Raw genomic sequence first — 25,085 nt, 5'->3', positions numbered from 1 at the left:
GTGTCTTTCTCCCCACTGAGAGGGGAAACAGGAAGCATAAGTTGTTAGCCCCATTACAATGTCTTATCTGGAAAATTGAAAAGGTGGAGAAACGATGAGTCACAAGTGCGTGACTTAGTAACAACGGGCTTCTGGATTACAGGGATGTGTCTGCATGACTGAACGCCTCCCACAGCCTTCTCTATTGGGGTCCTTGCTTCGAAACATCTACATAGTGAGCAGCACAGTGGGTTTGGGTGGCGTGTTTTGTTTGGAACCGAAAGGGTCACAGAAAGGCTGCCACCAGGCCGCGGGCAGGCCACTCCCAGAACCAAGGGGTCATGGTGTCAGGGAAGGACTAGGGTCCCTAGCAGTTGTCATCTCAGGACCTGAGCCAGGCACGAAGGACCCTGAGAGATCTGGGCGTTTCCAGTGGAGCCAAGAGAAAAGCTTTCCTGGATGATCTATCATCTCCACACTTAGACCCTTACCTGCCATAGAGGCAAATACCCGCAGCAAATACAGAAAATCTGGGAAAAGTCCCAGCAGAAAAAGTATAAATTTGTCATGAAAGGGCCAGGAGAATGAGATAAAAACTAAGTGTCTCTCCCTCTGCTATGGATGGAATTGTATCTCCCCCACCCCCACCCCAATCTCATATGTTGAAGACTTCAGCCTTCTTTATGGTCCAACCCTTACATCCATACATGACGACTGGAAAAACCATGGCTTTGACTAGATGTACCTCTGTTGGTAAAGTGATGTCTCTGCTCTTTAACACTCTGTCTAGGTGGGTCATAACTTTTCTTCCAAGGAGCAAGCATCTTTTAATTTTGTGACTGCAGACACCATCCACAGTGATTGTGGAGTCCAAGAAAATAAAGTCTGACACTGTTTCCACTTTTCCCCCATCTATTTGCCATGAAGTGATGGGACCAGAAGCCAGGATCTTAGTTATTTGAATGTTGAGCTTTAAGCCAGATTTTTCACTCTCCTCTTCCACATATATCAAGAGGCCCTTTAGTCTCTTTGCTTTCTGCCATAAGGGTGGTGTCATCTGCATATCTGCGGTTATTGATATTTTTCCTGGCAATCTTGATTCCAGCTTGGGATTCATCAGCCTTGCATTTCGCATGATGTACTCTGCATATAAGTTAAGTAAGCAGGGTGACAATATATGTGGTGCAGCCAAAAAAGAAAAAAAAATAAAAAGCTATCAAGAGGAAGAAAGAGCAGAGTTTGCTGTCCCTTTGCCATGTGAGGCCACGGCAAGAAGATGCACGCCTTCAGGCCTCACCGTGGGGTTTCGGGCGCTCACACCAGAGCCCGCACCGCGCGCACTGACCCCCAGACTCCCCAGAATGCAGAACGGTGAGAAACACATGTCTGCTATCGAAGCCACCCAGACTGTGGAATTTCATCACAGCGGTGCCTCTGCCAGTGCAGGAGACACAAGAGACAGGGGTTCAACCCCTGGGTCAGGAAGATCCCCTGGAGGAGGGCATGGCAGCCCACTCCAGTACTCTTGCCTGGAGAATCCCATGGACAGAGGAGCCTGGAGGGCTACAGTCCACAGGGTTGTAAAGAGTTGAACACAACTGAAGCGACTTAGGACGTACAGTTCACTACCATATTCCTGTATAAGTTCTTTGCTTGCAGAGATGAGCTAATTATTGGAGTGGACCCGGCAGCATTTTCATGGTGTTTGTTAAGTCAGTCACACTTGTGAGAAATTTCAGGTGATTAACTTATGTGAAGTGTGAAAGTCGCTCAGTCGTGTCTGACTCTTTGTGACCTCATGGACCATACAGTCCATGGAATGCTCGAGGCCAGAATACTGGAGTGGGTAGCCTTTTCCTTCTCCAGGGGATCTTCCCAACCTAGGGATGAAACCGGGTCTCCTGCGTTGCAGGCAGATTCTTCATCAAGTGAGCTAAGAAGACTCCCTATCTGTCAGCTTTGGAACCAGGATTGTGAACCGAAGTCTATGGGTTCTAAACTCACATTCCTAAGAACTACACTTTATCACTTTGTGAGAAACACTGGATTAAGACGTTCAATGTGTTTTAATTACAGGGTACTGTTTGCTTTCAAAACTACATAGGAAACTTGTTTTGCAAGGTTAGATGTGAGCTGGATGATTCAGATTTCTGAAACAAACATACAATAGTCAAGTCAATATTAAGTTTTCTTAATAAAATGACATCGCTGATTCCTGCAAAAGCTCTGGAATGACCTCTTAAGACTGGGAAAGCTGAGATTTCAAATGTAAACTTCAGAAAGTACAGACTTCAAAAGGATAAAAGCGGTCAAACAGGTTAAGTCAGTACGTGCTCAGGATTTACATTTCCTGCACTATTGAAGCGGAGAAGGCAATGGCAAGCCACTCCAGTACTCTTGCCTAGAAAATCCCATGGATGGAGGAGCCTGGTAGGCTGCAGTCCGTGGGGTCGCTAAGGGTCGGACACGACTGAGCGACTTCACTTTCACACATTGGAGAAGGAAATGGCAACCCACTCCAGTGTTCTTGCCTGGAGAATCCCAAGGAAGGGGGAGCCTGGTGGGCTTCTGTTTATGGGGTCACACAGAGTCGGACACGACTGAAGTGACTTAGCAGCAGCAGCAGCAGCACTATTGAAGCCTTTGAAATAGGAACACAGTATTTTTTTAAAAACTGAAGTATAGTTGCTGTACAGTATTATATGTTACAGGTGTATAACATAGTGATTCACGATTCTAAAGATTATATCCCATTTATAGTTGTTATAAGATATTGGCTATATTCCCTGTGTTATACAATATATCCTTGTAGCTTACTTTATACCTAATGGTTTGTACCTCTTACTCCCCTACCTTTATGTTGCCCGCTCTCCCTTCCCTCTCCCCACTGGCTACCACTAGCTCACTCTCTACATCAGCGAGTCAAGCACAGTACATTTTAACACAACATTTATGTACTTATAATTTAAATACTATTACGGCATCAAAATCTTTGTCTTTAACTATAGTGGTACAATTGATATTTTGCTAAACATGATGAGAAATAAAAGTTTTCACTGGAAAATATTACTCATAATAATTTAAAAAGCTGTTATGAATGTCTGCATCTTTTAGTAAATCTACTAATGTCATGGGCTGGCAGAAGAAAGTTAAATTCTGTCTTGTGTATGTGCTAAGTCACTTCAGTCATATCTGACTCTTTGCAACCCTGTAGACTGTAGCCAGACAGGCTCCTCTGTCCATGGGATTTCCAGACAAGAATACTGGAGTGGGTTGCCATGCCCTCCTCCAGGGGATCTTCCTGACCCAGGGATTGAACCCACATCTCTTAGATCTCCTGCATTAGTGGGCAGGTTCTTTACTAGCGCCACCTGGGAAGCCCAAAATTCTCTCTAGGTGTCACCTAAAGAAAACTTTCTTCCAAGTTTTATATTGTAAATTCAAGCAAAGGACTATCACAGGATAAAGCGATTACAAAGAAATGCATGCTTTTTCCTCCCTATGCTTATTCTGTGAGCTTGTTTCTCATTTTGTCTAGGTTTGGTGATTTTGCTGACTGGCACTACCAAACGAACTGCCCTGTGGTCAACAGCTGGGAGGGGGCCTGTGAGATTTTGTTTGCCGGACGTGGTGATAGGGCCCACTAGGCGCATTACGGTCTCCATCCCATGTGACGAACGGAAGCTGTGTGTCTTTGGCTGGTGACTAAGGCGCCGTGTTCATGCCTGCCCTGTTTGGGTCCTGGCGTCTTCTGACTCAGGCTGTCAGTGGCTCTTGAGGGTTCTGGGCAAAAGGGTAGAGTCAGGCACCCAGCAGTCATGGTTTTGGTAGCCTATGTTCAAAATGGCGAAATCTGCCCGTACGGCACTTTCTCGGACAGCCTGTAACTCAGTGTAATTATTATCTTCATTTCTTCAAAAACAATGTTCATTTTGGCACCTGGTGGTTTAGGTGGTTTAAAGATGTAACTGTTACAGGACGGGCTGTGGTTGCTCAAAATCAGTGTTGGTGGTGGGCAGCTAGACCCCCAGAGGACCAATTGTGGAGGCAGATTTGGAAAATGAATACTCTCTCCTCCAGCCCAGGTTGAAACAGGACTGCCCCATCCACCTTGCTCCCAGCTTACCCAAAGCAAAGGGTGACGGTTAACTCCACGAGTGGGATCCTCTGCCGCTAAACAGACCGGGTGGCATGGAGGACGTGACACAGGACAAGGAGGTCAGTAGCCCCCATGGCTGACATGCTTCTGAAATCCACCCATTCGGGGAATGTCTACCACAGGCCAGGCACTGCTGGGGGCCCAGATATGACTCTACTGTGGTTCTTGGAGGAGCTGGCAGGGACCCCAGGGTAGACCTGGCCCCCTGCACTGACCTCAAGAGCTCCTGAGCACAGAAGCCAGGGGTCTGTCCTAGGGCCGACCCCCAGAAGTCCTGCAGCCTCCATGGCGAGGTGGGCCAGGGAGCAGGGAGGAAGCACAGCTGGGACTCTGAAGCGGCAGAGGTCCATGCTGTTACCCATGGAGCATTCAGGATGTCTATCCTAATCCATTTCTCCCAGAGTAAAACCCTCCCCAGGGACCAGAAATATCACTTGGAGAACGAGGTTGCTGTTGCAATTCTTACTTCCACGGTAAAATTCCAGATCTGCCATCCCCCTGCTGAGATGCTGACAGGACCATTCTTGAAAAGGAGTGGACGGAATACAAAAGAATCCAAGTTTAAGAAATAATTTTGCAGTTTCAAAGACCTTAGTTATGGGCTGAGTTGCATTCCCTCCCAAATCCCTGTGTTGATGTCCTAACCCCCCAGGACTTCAGAATGTGTCTGTATTTGGAGATGCGGCCAAGTGGTCTCCAGTTCCAGGGGGTTGCAAAGAGTTGGACATGACTGAGCATGCACACACAACCATATAACCACTCTTACCAAAAATCCTCATATAAAGTCTCTGCAGAAGTTTGCCTGAATGTTTTCAAGGAAAAGGCACTGGAAGAAAACCATTTGGAAAGGAATGTCACCACTGGAATGTACAGCCAGCTCTCTTCTGACACACACAGTGGTGTGTGCAAAGCTCTGCTGTGTATCTGATGGAACTCACATCATGCCATCACCCAGGACCAAGCCCTAAGTCAGACATTCATACACGCAAAACCACAGAACTCTGTGATGTTGATAAAGTAAGACAGGCAACTCGATGACAATGATTACACTTGCCTTTTCAAATGCCACATTTTTGGCAATCATTTGGAATGGGACTTTTTTTTTTCTCCTAAACAAAGACCCAAGGAAAACAGAGGCCAGGCTTTCAAAGGCACCCATTACACCAAGCGAAGCCATCCATGAGGGTGCGAGCAAGCCAAGAGTAACTATTTTTACTCCTACATTCCAAACACTGTTTCTTTTCAAACCGGCTGTGTGAAAGGTTGCTGGCCGGCTTCTAACTGGAAAAGTTACAGAAATTTACCCTTGCAGAAAATATCTATAACAGTTTCTTCCTTGGAAAAAAATGGCAAACCCTGAATCATATTTCCTAGAATCTTAAAATAATGATGTCGATTTGCTGGTTTATTTGAAAATTCCATGGTCATAAAATAACCAATGAGAAATTCAATCTATTTCCATCAGAGCAATCAAGGGAGAAAGAGGCAGCGGAAAGCAGCTCCAATACTTTGATTTAACGATTCGTCAGCAAGTCCAAAACACAAAACCCACGTTCTGACAATGGGTGGCTCTGAAATACAGCAAGTGCTGCAGGGCCTAGGGTGGGGGCCTCCCTGGGGACCATTCTTTCTTCTTTCTTTCTTTCAATCAGCCTTAAGGAATTAAGCCTCTCAAATCGTCACTGGTGGAACGTCCAGCATTTCTCCCTTGGCCACTAAAGTTGAAATGCTTTCTTGTCCTTCTGAACTTTCTGAGCCCTGCACATTGGTGGATGAAGACACGGTGGGTGTAATTAAAACAAATCTTAGGATGAAGATTAAGCGCAGAGCTTGTGTTACAGAGAGAAGTCAGTCAGAGAGAAATGCTGTATATCAACGCATAACATGGAGTCTAGGAAAATGGTACTGATGAACCTATTTTCTGGGCAGCAAAGGACACACAGACACAGGGAACAGGCTTGTGCGCACGGTGGGGGAAGGGGAGGGTGCGACGGATTCAAAGAGGAGCACTGAAACACATACACTACCATCTGTAAAACAGCCAGTGCGATTTGCTATGTGATGCACGGAGCTCCACCTGGTGCTCTCTGACGACCTAGAGGTGTGGGGCCGGGTGGGCGAGAGGCGGGTTCCAGAGCGAGGGACACGCGTACACCCACGGCTCAGTCATGCCGATGTGCGCCAGCAGCCAACACAACACTGTAAAGCAATCATCCTCCAGTTAAACATAGATTACAAAGAAGAGTAGGGCTCATGGTCCCATGAGCAGACTTAGATGACCAATTGTTCTAGAAATCTTCTTCACACTAACAGAGAGTACGGTCAGTGGAGAAAGGGAAGCAGTTACCAGGCCTTTCCAGGCAGAGTCCGGGGCAGACCGCCCTGTGTGTGGCTCAGAGGATGGCGTGCAGGGCCTGATGCTGGCTGAAGGGCCAGCAGGAGACTCCTGCCACGTGCCTGTGAGGCTCCTCCATCCTGGGGTGTTTCCCAGTCCTGCAGGGGGTGGTATGAACGTCATGTCAAGAGACTTGAGGTTGTGGACACACAGGGTATTAGCATCAGGGGACGACACCCTTCGGGGCTGGGCTTCTTGCTAACTCTGCAGACAGAGTTCATTTATGCACTGCTGCCCTGGGTGGCACGGATACTCATGGGGCGGCCCTGAACGGGCAGCACCGGCCTCACCTGTGACCCGTGAGACACGCAGAACACCAGGCCCCACCTGAGACCCAGAGAAGCAGAGTCTGCCTATTCACAAGGGGTCCGGGTGATGCCCACACCTGCTGACTTAGTCTGTTCTGTTGCTAAAACAGAATACCATAGACTGGATGGCTTGGAAAAAGTGCAGAAATTTATTTTCTGACAGTTCTGGAGACTGGGAAGTCCAAGACCGAGGTGCTGGCAGGTGTGGTGCCCAGTGGGAGCCCAGTTTCTGGTTCAGAGGGCTGTCTTGTCAGTGTGTCCTCGTGGCAGGCGGGGCACGGAGCTCTCCTGGGGTCTGTCTTACAAGGGCACTAATCCCATCCGTGCTGCCCTGGTGGCTCAGGGTGGTAAAGAATCTGCTTGCTCATGGCTGCCAATGGAGGGAGATGTGAGCTTGATCCTTGGGGTCAGGAAGATCCCCTGGAGAAGGAAACGGCAGCCCACTCCAGCATTCTTGCCTGGAGAAACCCATGGACAGAGGAGCCTGAGGGGGTGACAGTCCACGGGGTCCCAAAGAGTCAGACATGACAGAGCAGCAACAATACTTAATCCCATCCATGGGGCTCTGCCTTCTGACCTGATCGCCTCCTTGAGCCCCACCCCTCCTAATCCCGTCACATGGGGATGGGGCCTAGGATTTTGAAGCGTGAATTTCAGGGGAGATTGCTCAGCATCCATCTGTGGCACACGGTGAGGTCCAGGCTGGAAGGGGAGGGAGAGGGTTTGATCGTTACCAGCGATGCCACGTGACAGGGACACGAAGCAGTCCTGGGGTTAACGTGCGGACAGGCAATTCTCCACAGGAATCTTGCCAGGTGGCCACGCATGGCAAACAAGGCAAACCTGGCTGACAGGGTTCTTCCAGAGGAATGTTTATCATTCAGGTCGCCAAGGGCGACAGAGTCAACTGGACTCTCGCTGGTGTTCAATGGGAGTTGAGCAGTCAGGCGTAGGCTCTGTTCTTAGTGAATCGTTCCACTAGATCAGCTGGTTAAAACAAATATATATATATATATTCACATCCATATATCTGGAGAAGGAAATGGCAGCCCACTGCAGTACTCTTGCCGGGAGAACGCATGGACAGAGGAGCCTGGGGGGCTGCAGTCCATGGGGTCGCAAGAGTCGGATATGACTGAGCAACTAATGGAGGATACAGGTATACCCCTATTTCTTTCTGAGTCTCTCTCTGTCTGTACATCTATCTCCCAAGCTGTAATACTGAATGTTATCTGCACCGACCAAGCCTAACGGAGAGGACAGAGGTGATTGGTTACCCTCGACTGTCTAACTGACCTCTATTGCCAGTAAAACCACAAACCGACTTCTCTCCGTGTTTAGTTTTACCGGTTGACTACGTTTTCAACGGTTTCCTCTAGTGAGGTAGTTTTAAGAAACTTACAAGATTCAAACTTTTAATCCACTCCATTTCCTCAAGGTTCCCTTTGCCCTTAAACAGGATGATGGAAGGCCAGGTCACACCGCCTGGTTCTGAACTTCAGAGCACCGTTCCAAAACACAGCACAACACCGGGAGAGCAACCCTCCTGCTGACTGTGAATGACGTTGCTTCATAACCAGCCACACTAAGTATGAAAAAAAGTATCAGGGACAAAAGGACAGAGGCCACCCCTCAGCAGCAGTGACTCTGTCAAGACTGACTGCTTTTCTGACTTGACTCAAAAGGGCTTCACCCAAAGGGCGTTCAGGTAAATGTCTGTATACCCCACGGAGTGGGACTGGGGTGGAAACCCATTCGAGCTGTCAGTAGGGCGGCCCAACTACTGAAGGGGCTGTGCTTTCACTCCAGGGTACTTTACAATTGTATCTCAAAACTTGTGGCTTAAAAAAAAAAAAAAAGAAAGATTCCAGGTGTCTGGAGCATTCTGCCACGTGATTTGCAGAACATAAAACCATGGAAAGTCACACCACTTCCTGAGAGCACACAGCTCACGCTGGCCACCGAAACCCTTCTTCTGACTAATTCATTCCATGCTGTAGTTTTCCAAGGTTGACTCATCACCATATCCTACTTTTCTCATTTCCTGAAATGATTCTGATGAAGCTTATTCCACATAAAAAGTGGAATAATATATACAATCCAGAGACCTAGGTACAACTTAAGAATCTTAAGTCTAAGACCCAGATGAACTTCTGGTCATAAATTCATCAGATGGACCCATGTTTCTGGGCTTCACAAGGACATCACACACTCCAGGAGATGAGGCTGTAACATAGTCCTGGGCTCGTGATCAAAAGTTCCTGAATTCAATTCAGAATCAGATCTACTTTCTATGAAACAAGTAAGCTATAAAGCAGAAATATTTTCACACCAAAAAGAGGTCTGAAATCAAGATGAGGATGTAAAAGAATGAGAAGGAGTATAGTGTTAGTTGCTCAGTTGTGTCTGATTCTGTGCAACCTTATGGACTGCAGCCCACCAGGCCCCCTGTCCATGGAATTCTCCAGGCAAGAATACTGGAGTGGGTAGCCATTCCCTTCTCCAGGGCACTGTCCTGACCCAAGGATTGAAGCCGGGTCTCCTACATTGCAACTAGATTTTTTACCATCTGAGCCACCAGGGAAGCCCATGTTTTTCAGTCACTAAGTTGTGTCTGACTCTTTGCAACCCCATAGACTGCAGCATGCCAGGCATCCCTGTCCTTCAGTCTCTCCTAGAGTTTGCTTAAACTCACGTCCATTGAGTCAATGATGCCATCAAACCATCTCATCCTCTGTCGCCCCTTCTCCTTCTGCCTTCAATCCTTCCCAGTAACAGGGTCTTTTCCAATGAGTCAGCTCTTAGAAGGAGTATAGACCCTTCTGTTTTGTAAAATGGGATCACCATTATGCTTTGTTTAAAGAAAACTTCACTATTTAATCACTGATTTTTTTTTTTACATTATTAACAAAAGGAACATGGGGTACTTTATCTTTTATTCCTTTAGTGTGGAGAACTTTATTTTTATTTTTTGGCACTTAGAACTTTTTTAAGGATAATTACAATATTGTGTTGGTGTTTGCCATACATCAACATGAATGTGGAGTACTTTAAATTGATTTCCCTGTGTTTTGAGGAAGATAAATGCTTTAAAATCACTTGTGTTCTCTAAAAAAAAATAACAACAACAACAAAAAAAAAACAAAACCCTCAGAAACAATGGACATTTCAACTCTTTAATTGGAGTTTATGGGAAAAGAGTACACACGCCAACTCTTTACTAATTATTTCTCAGGCCCCATGCTGTGCTCCGTTTCAGTCACATCTGACTCTGTGATCCCTGTAGCCCGCCAGGCTCCTCTGTCCATGGGGTTTTTCCCAGCGAGAATACACAAGTGAGTTACCATTTCCTTCTCCAGGGGATCTTCCCGACCCAGGGATTGAACCCAAGTCTCTTGCGTTTCCTGCATATGCAGGTGGGAATCTTTACCACTGAGCTACTGGGGAAGCCCATACTCATCTCCTATCTTTGAGATTTAGAATTATTTTTATTTTTCTAGTTAACAACCCGAAAAATATGTGTGTTTCTATATAAAGATGTGAAAACATTTTGAATCAGGCAATCACTTTTTCCTTAAAAGAATCAAGTTGACAATCATTCAACGTGTCTGATACCCACTGAGGGACACGTTTGGAAAAACCTTTCAAAGTAAGTTATGCACTGGGTGCTGAAGCGCTAATGAAACACTCAGGAGGCCAGGGCCAAGAGTGGCAGCTAAAACCAGGAGGTGAAAAGCTGACGGGGAATTTTAGAAGCTGGATCAGACTGACCACACAGCGATTCAGGGATGGACTCATCTGACACACGAAAGGGGAGACAACAAGACGGTATGCACCTCTTGATGGGCAGCAGTAACAGGACATCTCACGTAAATGAAAACAGAGCTAACAAAACACTCTGACTTGACCACTTTTCAGATCTCTGAGTTCACGATAAATAGGCGTATAAAGGGATGTGCTAACAGTGTGCTATTGCCAAGAAGTGTCTAAAAAGGGACTTTCTACCAGACAGACAACCCAGATATTAACAGATCTTAAGAAATATCAACCAAGTGGAATGGGTCTGTCTTATCTGAATTGTGATCCAAACACGCTAAGTACAAAAACAGATTCTTGAGGCGGTTTGGGAAATTGAAATACAGAATCGATATTTGATATTAAGAAAGAACTTTTGTGACTCCTTTTCTCTTAGATATGCATATCCTTGAAATGATACAACGCTAGGGGGTGAGCGTTTAAAACTGCCCCGAGGTGTAAGGCTGGGAGGGAGGTTTCATGTGCTGATCACTGCTGAAACTGGGTGATGAGCTGAGTTCTTGGGGTTCATTAGACTATTTACTCTGTTTTTGCACGTGTTTGAAAATCTTCATAAATGCAAAGTTATTTTTAAAAAGTAGCAAAATGATAAGGGCAGCATTACCTGGGGCTTTCCTGGTGGCTCAGATGGGAAAGAACCTGCCGGTCAATGCAGATTCGACCCCTGGGTCAGGAAGATCCCCTGGAGGAGCATGACAACCCACTCCAGTATTCTTGTCTGGAGAATCCCAAGGACAGGGGAGCCTGGTGGGCTACAGTCTAGGGTGCTGCAGAGTCGGACACGACTGTGCGCACCTGCACCCATGCTAAACCGACACAGACGGCTTTCGTAATAAAATGTATAATCCATACAAATTGAAAATACACAATTTTACATTTTTAGCAATTTTTCAAGATAGTGAGGTCTCCAGTGAAAATTTTCAGACTCTGACACAAAGTATACAACAGAACTCTTAGACACAACTTGACCTAGCAGCCCCAAACAGACAATAGGGTAAAGATTTAGAACAATTTTCAAAATGCTGGAAGATAGGCACCTGGGAATATCTCAGCCCATTTTTTGAAGGAGGACATGACAGAATCAAAGTTTTTGTTTCTTAATGTGTAGGAACTGGGTTCGATCAGAACTGGGTCAGGTCAGTCACATGATCCAAAAGGTCTCAGGTCAATGCTGAGAAAGATGCTATCACTGCACAGTTGATCAAACACTGGATGCTTTATGGTACTTCAAAGCTGTGAGGACCAAACCAGAGCCATGGGTAAGAGCGACGTCCCTTTGACCATCAAGCCACGTGGACACCTCATACCTGCATGGCTCATTCCAGCCACCCACTTCAGAGACATTAACTCATAACTTCCACAACAATCCAATGAGGTATGGCAGGGGCAACCTGCTTTTATATCACCTATGGAAAGACTGATGCAGATCATGTGACCGCCCAAGTCAGAGAGAGACTCAAGAAGAGACCTGGAAATAAAACCCAACCCAGGGACTTCCCTGGTGGTCCACTGGCTAAGACTCTGAACCCCAAATGCAGGGGCCCTGGGTTCGATCCCCGGTTGCCACGTGCTGCAGCAAAGATCGAAGATCCGGAGTGCCACAACTAAGACCCGGCACAGCCAAAGTGATAAATAACTATTAAAGAAGAAGAAAACAAAACCCCAACCCAACACCTGGAAAGCCCGGCACACAGCTTTCAAAGTCAGAATATGCTTTGTTCCAAGCTTGGGGAAGACACTGAAGTGAGCGACACATTAAGATGCGTATTAGCACGGATCAAGTGGTGAGCTTTTTAATTTCTGGAACAATTTTTTAAAAGAAAAAACACTAAAACAACTTTCACAATGAAAGTATTTTCACACTGGATTCCCTGGGGGCTCAGACAGTAAAGAATCCACCTATAATGCAGGAGACCTGGGTTCGATCCCTGGGTTGGGATGATCCCCCGGAGAAGGGAACAGCAACCCACTGCAGTATTCTTGCGTGGAGAACCCCAGGGACAGAGGAGCCTGGCGGGCTACAGTCTGCGGGTTGAAGAGAGTGGGACACACACAACTGAGCGACTGACACTTGGAGGTACTTAAAAGATGAGAAAGGCGGCGTCGGGTTTTCACCGGAGAAGATGAGGCTGATCACCCATCAGCGACCGTGGTGATGATGAGGAGGCGGGGAAACAGCAGCTCCTGTAAGCTGCAGCTTCCTACCGACAGGTTTTGGGGGCAGGTACTTGGCCCCTGCTCTCCTTCATCCTCAGGCTTCTCTGGGACACAAAGCGAGATTGCTTTCTCACAGATGAGGAACCGAGGCTACAACGTCAGGCGTAATTCTCTTGGATGTTTGACTTGGAATCAGGATCCGCAGCAAAGCAACAGTGAAATTGTACCCGGCCTGACACGAATTCTTAAAATAGTGAAGACTGATCCATTATACCCGGCGGCAAACCATGTTGACAAGATCAAGCCATCAAGGAGATGCCTGTGGCCCCACTAACTACTGATGGTAAAAGCCTGATTCTCTTAATGCCACTGACAGTTCACCAAGACACCTGGCCACTCCAGGGCAGATGTTATCCCATGTGGCCCCCTGCCCTGACAGATTAACAAAGGAACATGCTCAAAAAAAAAAAAAAAATCATCAAAAGGTCTGCAAGGCCAGTGACCTTCTATAAGAAAGCAGGCCTCGGGCTTGCTGTTTTTTATCTTATAAACCATATCACCTCCACCTAAGGCAACACACAGTAACTAAAGCTCAGACTGCCTGATGAGTTGGAATCAGCTAGGAAAGGCATTATCAAGAATTGTCAAGAAAAGGGGCTTCCCTGATGGCTCGGTGGCAAAGAATTCGCCTGCAAATACAGGAGACATGAGTTCCATCCCTGGTCTGGGAAGATCCCACATGCCGTGGAGCAACTAAGCCCATGTGCCACAGACTAAGCCTTCATTGGAGAGCCTAGGAACTGAAGCTGCTATAGCCTGCACACCCTAGAGCTCAAGCTCCACAGCAAGAGAAGCCACAGTGAAAGCCTGTGCCACCGCAACTAGGAAGTAGCCTCCACTCTGCGCAACTCAAGAGAGCCTGCATGGTAGCAACAAAGACCAGCTCAGCCAAAAAACAAATATACATTTTTTAAAAATGAAGAATTACCAAGAAAGGAAATTCTCAAAAAAAAAAATTCCTTTCATCTCTATTTAAGATTAAGGCAGGACAGACTGTGAAACATTAGACACTAATCTTCAAATGGCTGTCGCTTAGTCACTCAGTCGTACCCAACTCTTTGCAACATCATAGACTGCACCAAGCCAGGCTTCCTATCCTTCACCATGGATAGGTGAACTTGAAGCAAACATTGAAGCAAACTTCACGTGGAGTCTGCTCAAACTCATAGCCAGTGATGCCATCAATCATTCAGGGTCACTTTCCTTTAGGATCTCCAAATAGTTAAACATCAAACTTCTAACAATCAGAATGGTATATCCTTTTCCTACAGAAAACCTGGCTGTTGTAAGGATTTTGAAGAGCCGAGGTTTTACTCTGGTTTTCCAAGGAGCTGTGAAGACTCTTGAGAGTCCCTTGGACAACAAGGAGATCAAACCAGTCCATCCTAAAGGAAAACAGCCCTGAATATTCATTGGAAGGACTGATGTCTTGAAGCTGAAACTCCAATACTTTGGCCACCTAATGCGAAGAACTGACTCATTTGAAAAGACCCTGATGCTGGGAAAGATTGAGGGCAGGAGGAGAAGGGGACGACAGAGGATGAGACGGTTGGATGGCATCACTGACTCTACGGACATGAGTTTGAGTGAGCTCCGGGAGTTGGTGATGGACAGGGAGGCCTGGCGTGCTGCAGTCCATGGGGTCACAAAAAGTCAGACACGACTGAACTGAACTGATGGCATTTTAGGACACTGGTCCAGGAGTCACTTACGGTCTCTGGCCCCAGCTTTGGCAAAAACAAGCTATGCCACACTGGGGAGCACATTTCACCTCCTTGGATCTGGCCCACCTGTTGCAAAATCAATGGTAAAGGAGTTCCAGGGGGATGACAGCAGGGACAGGAAAGATCATACATCACCTGAAACATAATTCAGCTTACAGAACAGGACAAACTATGGGGAAGCGAAGCAGAGACGTTAACACTCAAGTGTATTAATAGCTATGCTAATGGAGCACTGTAAAACCATTTCACCTGAATACTAAAAATAGGCTTCCGAGTAATCATTATCGTTTTTTTAAAAAAAAGAACATAAGTTACTGTCAGCCTAGCTGCATGAAATTCCTATTAAGAGTCACTGGAAATTGTGAGGATGCAAAGATGGATGAATGTAGCCTTCTTATTCCAGGAATCGTTGGAAAATTCATCCAAGGTCAGGATAAGGGGGTGGGGGAATAAGAAAGAAAACTTGCCCGAAAAATTAAGTAGTGTCAGGAAGTTTAACGTGATCTGTGTTTGATTCACAGCACAGGATTCTTTCGTAAGAACTCTTTATCTGACCCTGTTTGTTCTAGATAGGGGCGGGTAGGCTTGTGAAATGAGTTCAGACAAGTTCAAGCTAATAAGCTCCACACTGAATCCTATTATGTAGGCGGCTCTATAACTTTCATAGGCAAGGGAGAAGATAAAGAACTTGTTTGTAAGGTGCACAAAGGTCCTGCTGGTAATGGTCTAGTTAGCCTAATGCTTCAGATGCCACTCTGTCAAATATCCCCTTGTTCCACGGATTAAGTCAGTCAAAATATCCAGAACTGGGTCCCATAGAAGGTCCTGATCATCATCTGAGAACATAGCTCCCCCTTTCCGGTTTATTATGCCGGCTCTGAATAACAGTAATTTTAAGTTACATTCAACCCACGCTTGGCAGTTCACAAGTCTTGTCACTTGTGAACTCATTTGAGTTGCCTGAAATCCTCGGATGATATAGAGGAGGATTTTATTATCCTTGCTTTTGCAGAAACGAGGCTCAGTGAGCTCAGATCGGTTGCCTAAGGTCACGAAGCTCCTACTGGCAACAGGTAACATGCACATTCGTGCCCTCTGACTGTTATTACCCAGGATGGCTATAACCAAAGACACGTTCTTGTAAATCCTTAAGACAGTGCCAAAAAAGGCCTAGTTGAGGTATATACACTGTCCTCAGATTTCTGTGGTGAGTTAGTAAACATGTCTTAAAGGTGACGTTAGTTGGTGAGCTCATTCATGTCAGGTTCTGAACTGAGGTAAGAGTTAAGACCATTAAAAAATTTTCCTCAAATTTATTTTTGAATCCAAGACGTCAGGATCTAGGCATTCTTGAGCACTCTAGCACAACCCCCAAATCAGCCTAAACTGTTAAACAGAAGTGCGTGATTTGTGATCCTGACAAGCATGCTTTAGTCTGAAGGTGTTGGCTCATCAAAGGCACATGTCAGCACAGATGCAAGCTACCCATGAAGGGGCTAGTGAGAAAGCATCCACATTGGAAGGGGCGGGAAGTTTCTGTGAGGAAGGTTGGTTTTAAAACTCCTCTGTGGACATATGTGTCTCTGACTCATGTCAATGTATGGCAAAAACCACCACAATATTGTAAAGTAATTAGCCTCCAATTAAAATAAATAAATTAATTAAAAACAAAACAATTCCTCTATGGAGAAATGCAAATCAAAACTACAACATGGTATCCCCTCGCACCAGGCAGTGAGGTCTCACAGCATCATCAGAAAGGCTACAAACAATAAATGCTGGATAGGGTGTGAGAAAAGGGAACCCTCCTTGTACTGTTGGTAGGAATGTAATTTGGTGCAGCTACTGTGAAGAACAGTGGAGGTTCCTTAAAAATTGAAAATAGAGATACCATGTGATGCAGTGATCCCACTTCTGGGCATAAATCCCGAGAAAACTCTACTTTGAAAAGATACACGTAGCCCCAATATTCCTAGCGACACTAATTACAATAGCCAAGACACATGAGCAACCTAAGCGTCCATTGCAGATGTGTGGATAAGGATGTGGTATATATGCACAAAGGAATGTTCCTTGGCCACAAAAGAGGATGAAATAATGCCATTTGTAGCACATGGATGGACCCAGAGATGTTCACACTAGGTGAGTTAAGTCAGAGACAGAGAGAGACAAATACACGGCATCAGTCACGCTGCTGCTGCTGCTAAGTCGCTTCAGTCGTGTCCGACTCTGTGAGACCCCATAGACGGCAGCCCACCAGGCTCCCCCGTCCCTGGGATTCTCCAGGCAAGAACACTGGAGTGGGTTGCCATTTCCTTCTCCAATGCAGGAAAGTGAAAAGTGAAAGTGAAGTCGCTCAGTAGTGTCCGACTCTTCACCACCCCATGGACTGCAGCCCACCAGGCTCCTCCGTCCATGGATTTTCTAGGCAAGAGTAGTGGAGTGGGGTGCCATTGCCTTCTCCAGTATTACTTATATATAGAATCTAAAAACAATGATATAAATGAACTTATTTACAAAAGAGAAGTAGACTCAGAGACATAGAAAACAAATTTACAATTACCAAAGAGGATGAATTAGGAGTTTGGGATTAAAATATACATACCACTACATAGAAAATAGATAACCAACTACTGTATAGTATAGGAAATGATACTCAACATCTTGTAATAACCTACAATGGAAAAGAATCTAAAAAATAATGTAAGTGTGTATATATATATATATATATATATGGGAATCACTTTGTTACACACCTAAAACTAACACAACATTGTAAATCAAATATATTTCAATAAAAATGTAAAAAACCTCTGTGAACTACTCGATAGAAGGATTAGAACCTAGACTTATGTAAGAATTTAAAAAGTCCTTACCATTTCTCCATCTTTTGTACTTAGAAGAGACAGGTAATAGTGAATAAGGATAAAAACTGATGAGCAAGAACAGCTGCGGGCAGACAAGGTCCATACTGATATTCACCTCAAGGCTGTTGATTTTCACAGGACATCCATTTACTGGAAAACATCTTTCCATAAGGAAGGTTACTGAATAGTTTTAAATAATGAAAACATGGTTTTATAATGGAAACTATTTTGCAATTCTTTAATAATTTTAATACTTAATGCAATAACTTGAAATGTACCAGAAGAAAATCTGGTTGAAGTGACAACAAAAACAAGATGTCGAAAAATCGAAAATCATAAAAACTGACATCATTTCCCAAAGACATCAGAAGGATACATCTGTTCAGGGAGCACAGCGAGAGCCTGGGAAGTTACATGGAGAATAATGAATGGTGAAATGATGAACCAAAAGAGTAACATCCAGCACAGCCTCTCTGAGGATACTCACACACGAACGCCTTACTGAAAGCATGATCGGTGTAAATAAGGGATAAAACGTATGCCATTTTCTCCAGCACCAAGAAACTCTTCTTAGCAAGTGGTTACTTTAAAACTTTTATTTTTAGTACCAGAAAAAAAATCCCCAACGTGTATCTGTAAGCCGTGGCTGGACTATTTTTGATGTCGACAATAATGATCTAGGGACTACCCTGGCACTCCGGTTAAGGTTTTGCATTTCCAATGCAGGGGACATGGGTTTGATCCCTCATCAGGGAACTAAGATCCTGCATGCCACTCGGTGGAAAAAAACACTAAAACAGTTACAAGAAGAAGAAAGAAAGAAAACAGTGATCTGCCTGTGTATCCTATTTAAGTACCATTCTGATGCTCTGTATGTAAACCAAAATGCATTGGACTAGTTTTCCTTTCCTCCAGGAGTATAATAAAATACTGTTGCTAGTGCTGCATGACTAGTTTGAATATTTGACAGCAGAACTGCAAGAATGAGCTCTCTCTGGAAAATGTTTACCTCTTCCTGGATTAGGTTACATAAAAGTTAGTTACCTGGGTCATCTGTTTATGAAAAGAAGCTAAACGGGAATTCATACAGTGTCGACACCAATAAAGGCTGAATTTTAACTCGGAACTATTCTGTCAACATTGGCCCCATGTCACTGGTGGGCTGGGAGGGGTACAATGGTCTTACTGTTCAAGCTGGCTGGTGCACACCGGACTGGCTCCCGGCCCACTGAAGTTTCCACAGGCTCAGGGCTGGGCTCCTTCACAGGCTCAAGATCCTATCTCCTTCGACTCAAGGATCTACCCAGAAAATTGCACACCGTGTGTCATTCCAGTGCACTTGTGTTACACTCCACTACATCCTCTTAAATGTGACTGCATTAACTGAAGCGGCCACTCCCAGATCAGCCTCATATTTTATGTGATGTCAGGCAGAACCAGTGCTTCAAGAAAATCTTGAGTGCTCTGTGAATTCCATTATGAAGTCACGTAAAACAACCGTCTAGCTCTGTTTCCCACTGGGGTAACCTCTGAAGGTCACATGTTAGCTGTAAATCAATAAAGACCTCCTGGAGCCCTGATCACGTCCGCAGTGACATCAGTCTGGGAACACGCTTGTTCTCCTGAACAACCCAATTACTCTATATGCCATAATTACCTCCGAGCGTTCTGAATATTTGGCCATCACTGGACGAATGCCTACTATGGGCTAGGCATTCCTAGGAAAGCATGTTTTCTAGGGGAGGCTGGACAACCGGGTGGCACAGGAAGAAAGGCCCGGGGCCTGCCTTGGGGAGGACCGCGGAGCTCAGAGGGAGCACGTCTTTGGGAGAACAGGATGGGGGATGGCGGTGCCAGCAAAGCCCGCATCCTCTTGCAGGGTTCTTACACCCGAAATGTCTAGGACAGCAGCATCTCTGCACAGCAACGTCAATATACTTAACACTGCTGAGGTGTACTTAAAAGAAAAAAAAACAAACCCAAAAACAGAGATATGAGACCTGAAATCTAATCATGAGGAAACATCAGACTGATGGCCATTCAATGAAATGACAAATCAAAAGTGTCCAGGTCCTGAGAGTCCAGGGAAGATGGGAGAGCCGTTCTAAACCGAAGTGGACTCAAGACCTCAGACAACCAACCGGGCACGTGTGAGCTCCACCAGGATCCAAAGGATGCCACGGGGGACCAGTGGAGAACTCTGAATGGAGTCTCAGGATTACACGGCAGCAATATATCAGTGTGTACATAAACACTGATCCGTACAGTTTCATTGTGCTAATGCGGCAGCACGTCCTTGTTTTAGCGGATATTCTACTGTAGGCAGGGGTGGTCAACATGGTTGGCAACTATTTTCAAATGACTCAGGAAAAAAAAGCTGCCTGTATTGAATTTGTGAATTTTCTACAAGAATAACAGCAACAACGATAATAAAGACAAAAAAGAATGACAAGGCAGACATATGGAGAAGTTCAACACAGCGTTGTCTCAGGGTAGCGCTGGGGCCGCCCAGATTGAACAGCAGCTTCACGCTCAGGCCTGTGCGCCTGCCACCTCGGCAAGCAGTCTCACCACTATGGGCTTGAGTCTCTCACGTGTAAACAGGTAAGCTAGCTCACACAGTTGCTGTGGGGATTCAGTGGGAGACGTGCAGGGGACTCACGGCGCTGGTACTGTTGTCATGAGTGCACACATCAATCTGATATTCTACAGGTATGCTAGCTCACACAGTTGCTGTGGGGATTCAGTGGGAGACATGCAAAGCGCTCACAGCGCTGGTATGTTGTCATGAGCGCACACATCAATCTGATATTCTAAACCCAAATAATCAAAGATGCTGCTGATGGCGCATCCTTGTCAACCTTCTGCCCCCAGCATGCCTGGCCACCTTTGTTACTTTCCAGCTTCACCTCTGCTGGACACATAGGGAAGGGCATCTTTCTTCAACAAACCCTTTATCTTAACTTCTACTCACATCAGCCTCGGACTCGGTCATCACCACTGCCATCATGTATTGACTGGGTGTCCACTGTTTTCAGGGGAAAAGAAAGCTGGAGAACAGGCTCTTACCTTTTCAGAACTAAAATCCAAACCAGAAAGCCACTTCATTTGACACGAGCTACTAGAAACCTAAGACTTCCCTGCGGCTCAAAGGGTAAAGAATCTGCCTGCAACACAGGTGACCCGGGTTAATGCCTGGGTCGGGAAGATCCCCTGGAGAAGGGAGTGACAACCCACTCAAGTGTTCTTGCCTGGAGAAGTCCATGGACAGAGAAGCTTGGCGGGCTGTAGTCCATGGTGTCACAGAGAGTCAGACATGACTGAGTGACACACACACACACACACACACACAGTCGGACACGACTGAGCAACTAACACTTCACACTTGCCTAGAAACCTAAGAACACGCTATACGCTCCGGTGTAAAACTCAATTTGGTGCCAATATCGGCCCCACCTTTTTGAGCTGAAATTCAGCATGCATGGTGTTTTCGCTGAAAAGGGCCTCAGCCTTTCTGGAAAACAAGTTGGCAATATGTAACCAATTATGTTTATAAGGTCCATGATCTTGGATTCTATGGTTTCATTTGGGGAAAATAATTAGTATATTGGGCTTCCTTGGTGGCTCAGATGGTTTAGAATCCGCCTTTAATGAGGGAGACCCGGGTTCAGTCCCTACGTTGGGAAGATCCCCTGGAGAAGAGAATGGCAACCCACTCCAGTATTCTTGCCTAGAGAATCCCATGGACAGAGGAGCATGGAGGGCTATAGCCCAAGGGCTCGCAAAGCATCAGACACAACTAAGCACAATTAGTATATTAAAAAAAAAAGACAAATCGTATAAAGATGTTTAGGTCAGGGCTGTTCATGACAGAGAAATATCTAAGGAAATCAAGCTGGAGAGGCAAGCGGGGGCCAGATCAGGCCTTGTAGGGACGTAGACACCATCCTGTAAGAACTGGGAGCCCAGTGGAAGGAACGAGATGAGGCCTGAGACTCAGGAAGACCACTCCAGGCACTTCGTAGAGCTTGACCTGAACGGGGTACAGGGGTCAGAGGGGAGAGTGTGTGGAGGTTAGGGCAGCCACCAGGTGGAGACGAGGAGGGCCCGGACCCGGGCAGCAGTGCCGAGCGCGCACGTGAGAAGACGGCCAGGGAATAAAAGCAGAACAAAAACCCAGCTAACGATCACAACTATGTGAATGCTGCCTCTGTTCATCAGAAAAGATTTTCAAATAAATTTATAGAGTACTGCAAATTGAATATGATACTCATTGATTTTCTTTTTTCTGAGAAGCTTATGAAAACCTCATAATGATAAATACATGTTTAAAATTTTGAGTCGAAGCTTTGAGACCTGCTTGCCATTTTGGATAGCGTGACCCAAGTGTGGTCAGCGCCCGTCTGAACAGAAACTGAGGAGAGTGTTTAGAAACTTTTAAAGCAGCTTATCAGAAAAACTGCCCATCTGTTGCATCTACCAATAAAACATTACGGCTTGCGTTTTGTCTATCTTCCTGTGCATACTTCTAGTAATTCATTTTTATTATATTCTATTTATTAGTTGGCAAGAGGTTGAAACAAAGCAGGTCATCCTCAGAGACAGTTTGAGAAACGCTGATTGAAAAACACTGCACAGCTGGGGTCTCCCAGAGGTGGCTAGCAGTGCCTCTCAGCCTAGCCCCCGCCCCAAATCTGGACAGATGCGCCATTTACATGGTGACTGGGATGCTGGGGCTTAGCAGCTGGGAAACAGCCGCATTATCCGGTTAGACTGTCACAGCTAGGGAAAGACACTCTGATAGCGACCACTTGCATGAGCATGTGTGTGTGTGCCACATATTACAGCAGATCAGAAAACACTGTCTAAGGACTTCCCTAGTCCTTAAGATTCCACATGTCTCAGGGCAACAAAGCCTGCCAACTGCAACTAGGACCTGATGCAGCCAAACAAATTAATTAATTTTAAAAAGAAAACACTGCCTACACTAGAAAGGACATGGTCGCAGAGCACTGGGGCCTCTTCCTGGCTGACACCTTGATGTTTGCCGTTTGTAAACAGGGTGCCTCTAGATGAGTCCGGTGGCCTTTCCTCTCTCTGAGCTCTGAAACTGTTGTGGGCTTGCATGTGACTGTTGCTCTGTAAGGGCGGGCTCACGTCTGGGTCTTTGCTCACTGTTGTACACGCATGCATGTACGCATGGCACCGACCAGGGCCACAGAGTGAGTGACACGACCGCATGTCTGCTGGCACGTGAGGTCTGCGGACAGCGCCCGTCTGCAGCGAGGTCACAGGACAAACTGAGAGCGCCCAGAAACTTTTAAAGCAATTTATCAGAAAAATTGCATGCTGCATCTAACAACAACATGTTAAAGCTTATGCTTTGTATGTCTTCCTGTTCCACTTCATTCTCCTAGCAATTTATTTTTAAGGCTTTCCAAATTTATTGTCTCAGGGGAGCTGCAACCGGTCTCCTGGGCAGCAAAGGCTAATTACTGCATTCATTGGGGAGCTTTCCGTTTCTTGCCTAACCTTCCACCTCTCTGGAATGTTCTAGATAATTCCACAGTGTAAATGGGGAGAGCTGGCTTCAAAGACGGGGAAACTTTCAGACCTGTGTAAAGATGAAACAAGAAGCCGGGGGACAGAGGAAGCTGCCCTTTCCCAGGTGCAGAAGCCGGGCAGCCGCGTGGCATAGACATGGGGTGGGCCTGGGCACAGCAAGGTGGCCCACACAGATGGCTTCTACATGGAAGGTCCTTCCCAGACCCCAGGCCTCTAAAACCTGTGTGAAGAATTTCAGAGCAGCTCAAGATTAACGGCACAGGGGTTCGAAGCAGGCCGCCTCCATGAACAAATGCTGGCCCACATACCATGTACTTAAATGGCCAGAAATTATACATCAATAATAAATTTTAAATACTTTCCATCTTCCTACTGAGAGAGTTAATTCTTAGGTAGGTTGATGAGAAATCTCGTGCCCCTGAGGAGGAGGACAAAGGGATGTGGGGCTCTCAAAGAGAAGAAAGGGATAGACTTACTTTTTCTACATTCCCACATCTCAGTCATATTCAACATCATTTTCTTTAAGCAGGGATAATGATTACACAACAAAACAACTCATCTTGCTCCAGGATATGATTTTCCTTAAACTCTGACCAATGATTATATAACAACAATGTATCCTACTCAAGGACATGAACCTTAAGAACCTTCAGACTAATCCTGTCATCTTAAAGTGTATTTTATGGGAGTGGGTCTGGTAAGATCTTTCTATTGTTAGTTCTAATCCTGTTATCTTAAAATGTATGTTGTGGGAGTGGGTTTGGGAGTTCAGTTCAGTTCAGTCTCTCAGTCGTGTCCGACTCTTTGCGACCCCATGAATCGCAGCATTCCAGGCCTCCCTGTCCACCACCAACTCCCGCAGCTTACTCAAACTCATGTTCATCAAGTTGGTGATGCCATCCAGCCATCTCATCCTCTTTCGTCCCCTTCTCCTCCTGCCCCCAATCCCTCCCAGCATCAGGGTCTTTTCCAATGAGTCAACTCTTCCCATCAGTGGCCAAAATATTGGAGTTTCAGCCTCAGCATCAGTCCTTCCAATGAACACCCAGGATTGATCTCCTTTAGAACAGACTGGTTGGATCTCCTTGCAGTCCAAGGGATTCTCAAAGAGTCTTCTCCAACACCACAGTTTAAAAGCATCAATTCTTTGGTGGTCAGCCTTCTTTATGGCCCAACTCTCACATCCATACATGACCACTGGAAAAACCATAGCCTTGACTAGATGGACCTTTGTTGGCAAAGTAATGTCTCTGCTTTTTAATTTGCTATCTAGGTTGGTCATAACTTTTCTTCCAAGGAGCAAGCGTCTTTTATTTCATGGCTGCAATCACCATCTGCAGTGATTTTGGAGCCCTAAAAAATAAAGTCTGACACTGTTTCCACTGTCTCCCCATCTATTTCCCATGAAGTGATGGGACCAGATGCCATGATCTTAGTTTTCTGAATGTGGAGCTATAAGCCAACTTTTTCACTCTCTTCTTTCACTTTCATCAGGAGGCTTTTTGGTTCCTCTTCAGTTTCTGCCATAAGGGTGATGCCATCTGCATATCTGAGGTTATTGATATTTCTCATGGCAATCTTGATTCCAGCTTGTGCTTCTTCCAGCCCAGCATTTTTCATGATGTTCTCTGTATGTAAGTTAAATAAGCAGGGGAACAATATACAGCCTTGATGTACTCCTTTTCCTATTTGGAACCAGTCTGTTGTTCCATGTCCAGTTCTAACTGTTGCTTCCTGACCTGCATATAGATTTCACAAGAGGCAGGTCAGGTGGTCTGGTATTCCCATCTCTTTCAGAATTTTCCACAGTTTATTGTGATCCACACAGTCAAAGGCTTTGGTGTATTCAATAAAGCAGAAATAGATGTTTTTCTGGAACTCTCTTGCATTTTCGATGATTCAGCAGATGTTGGCAATTTGATCTCTGGTTCCTCTGCCTTTTCTAAAACCTGTTTGAACATCTGGAAGTTCACGGTTCACGTATTGCTGAAGCCTGGCTTCGAGAATTTTGAGCATGACTTTACTAGCGTGTGAGATGAGTGCAATTGTGCGGTA

The 25,085-nt window shown here is 45.6% G+C and overlaps 1 protein-coding gene across 1 annotated transcript in view; it reads right to left on the bottom strand.

The window, feature by feature from the left end:
- The window catches only part of RCAN1 (regulator of calcineurin 1), a 117,070-nt gene that overhangs the window by 35,885 nt on the left and 56,100 nt on the right, over positions 1-25,085 (bottom strand). The window lies entirely within an intron of this gene.

The sequence above is a fragment of the Moschus berezovskii genome, chromosome 1 (genome assembly GCF_049115385.1).
Source record: "Moschus berezovskii isolate FMDL1 chromosome 1, NW_MosBer_1.0, whole genome shotgun sequence".
Taxonomy (NCBI): domain Eukaryota; kingdom Metazoa; phylum Chordata; class Mammalia; order Artiodactyla; family Moschidae; genus Moschus; species Moschus berezovskii.
The sequence above is the reverse complement of the archived record's forward strand: the minus strand, read 5'-3'. Positions and strand labels throughout refer to the sequence as shown.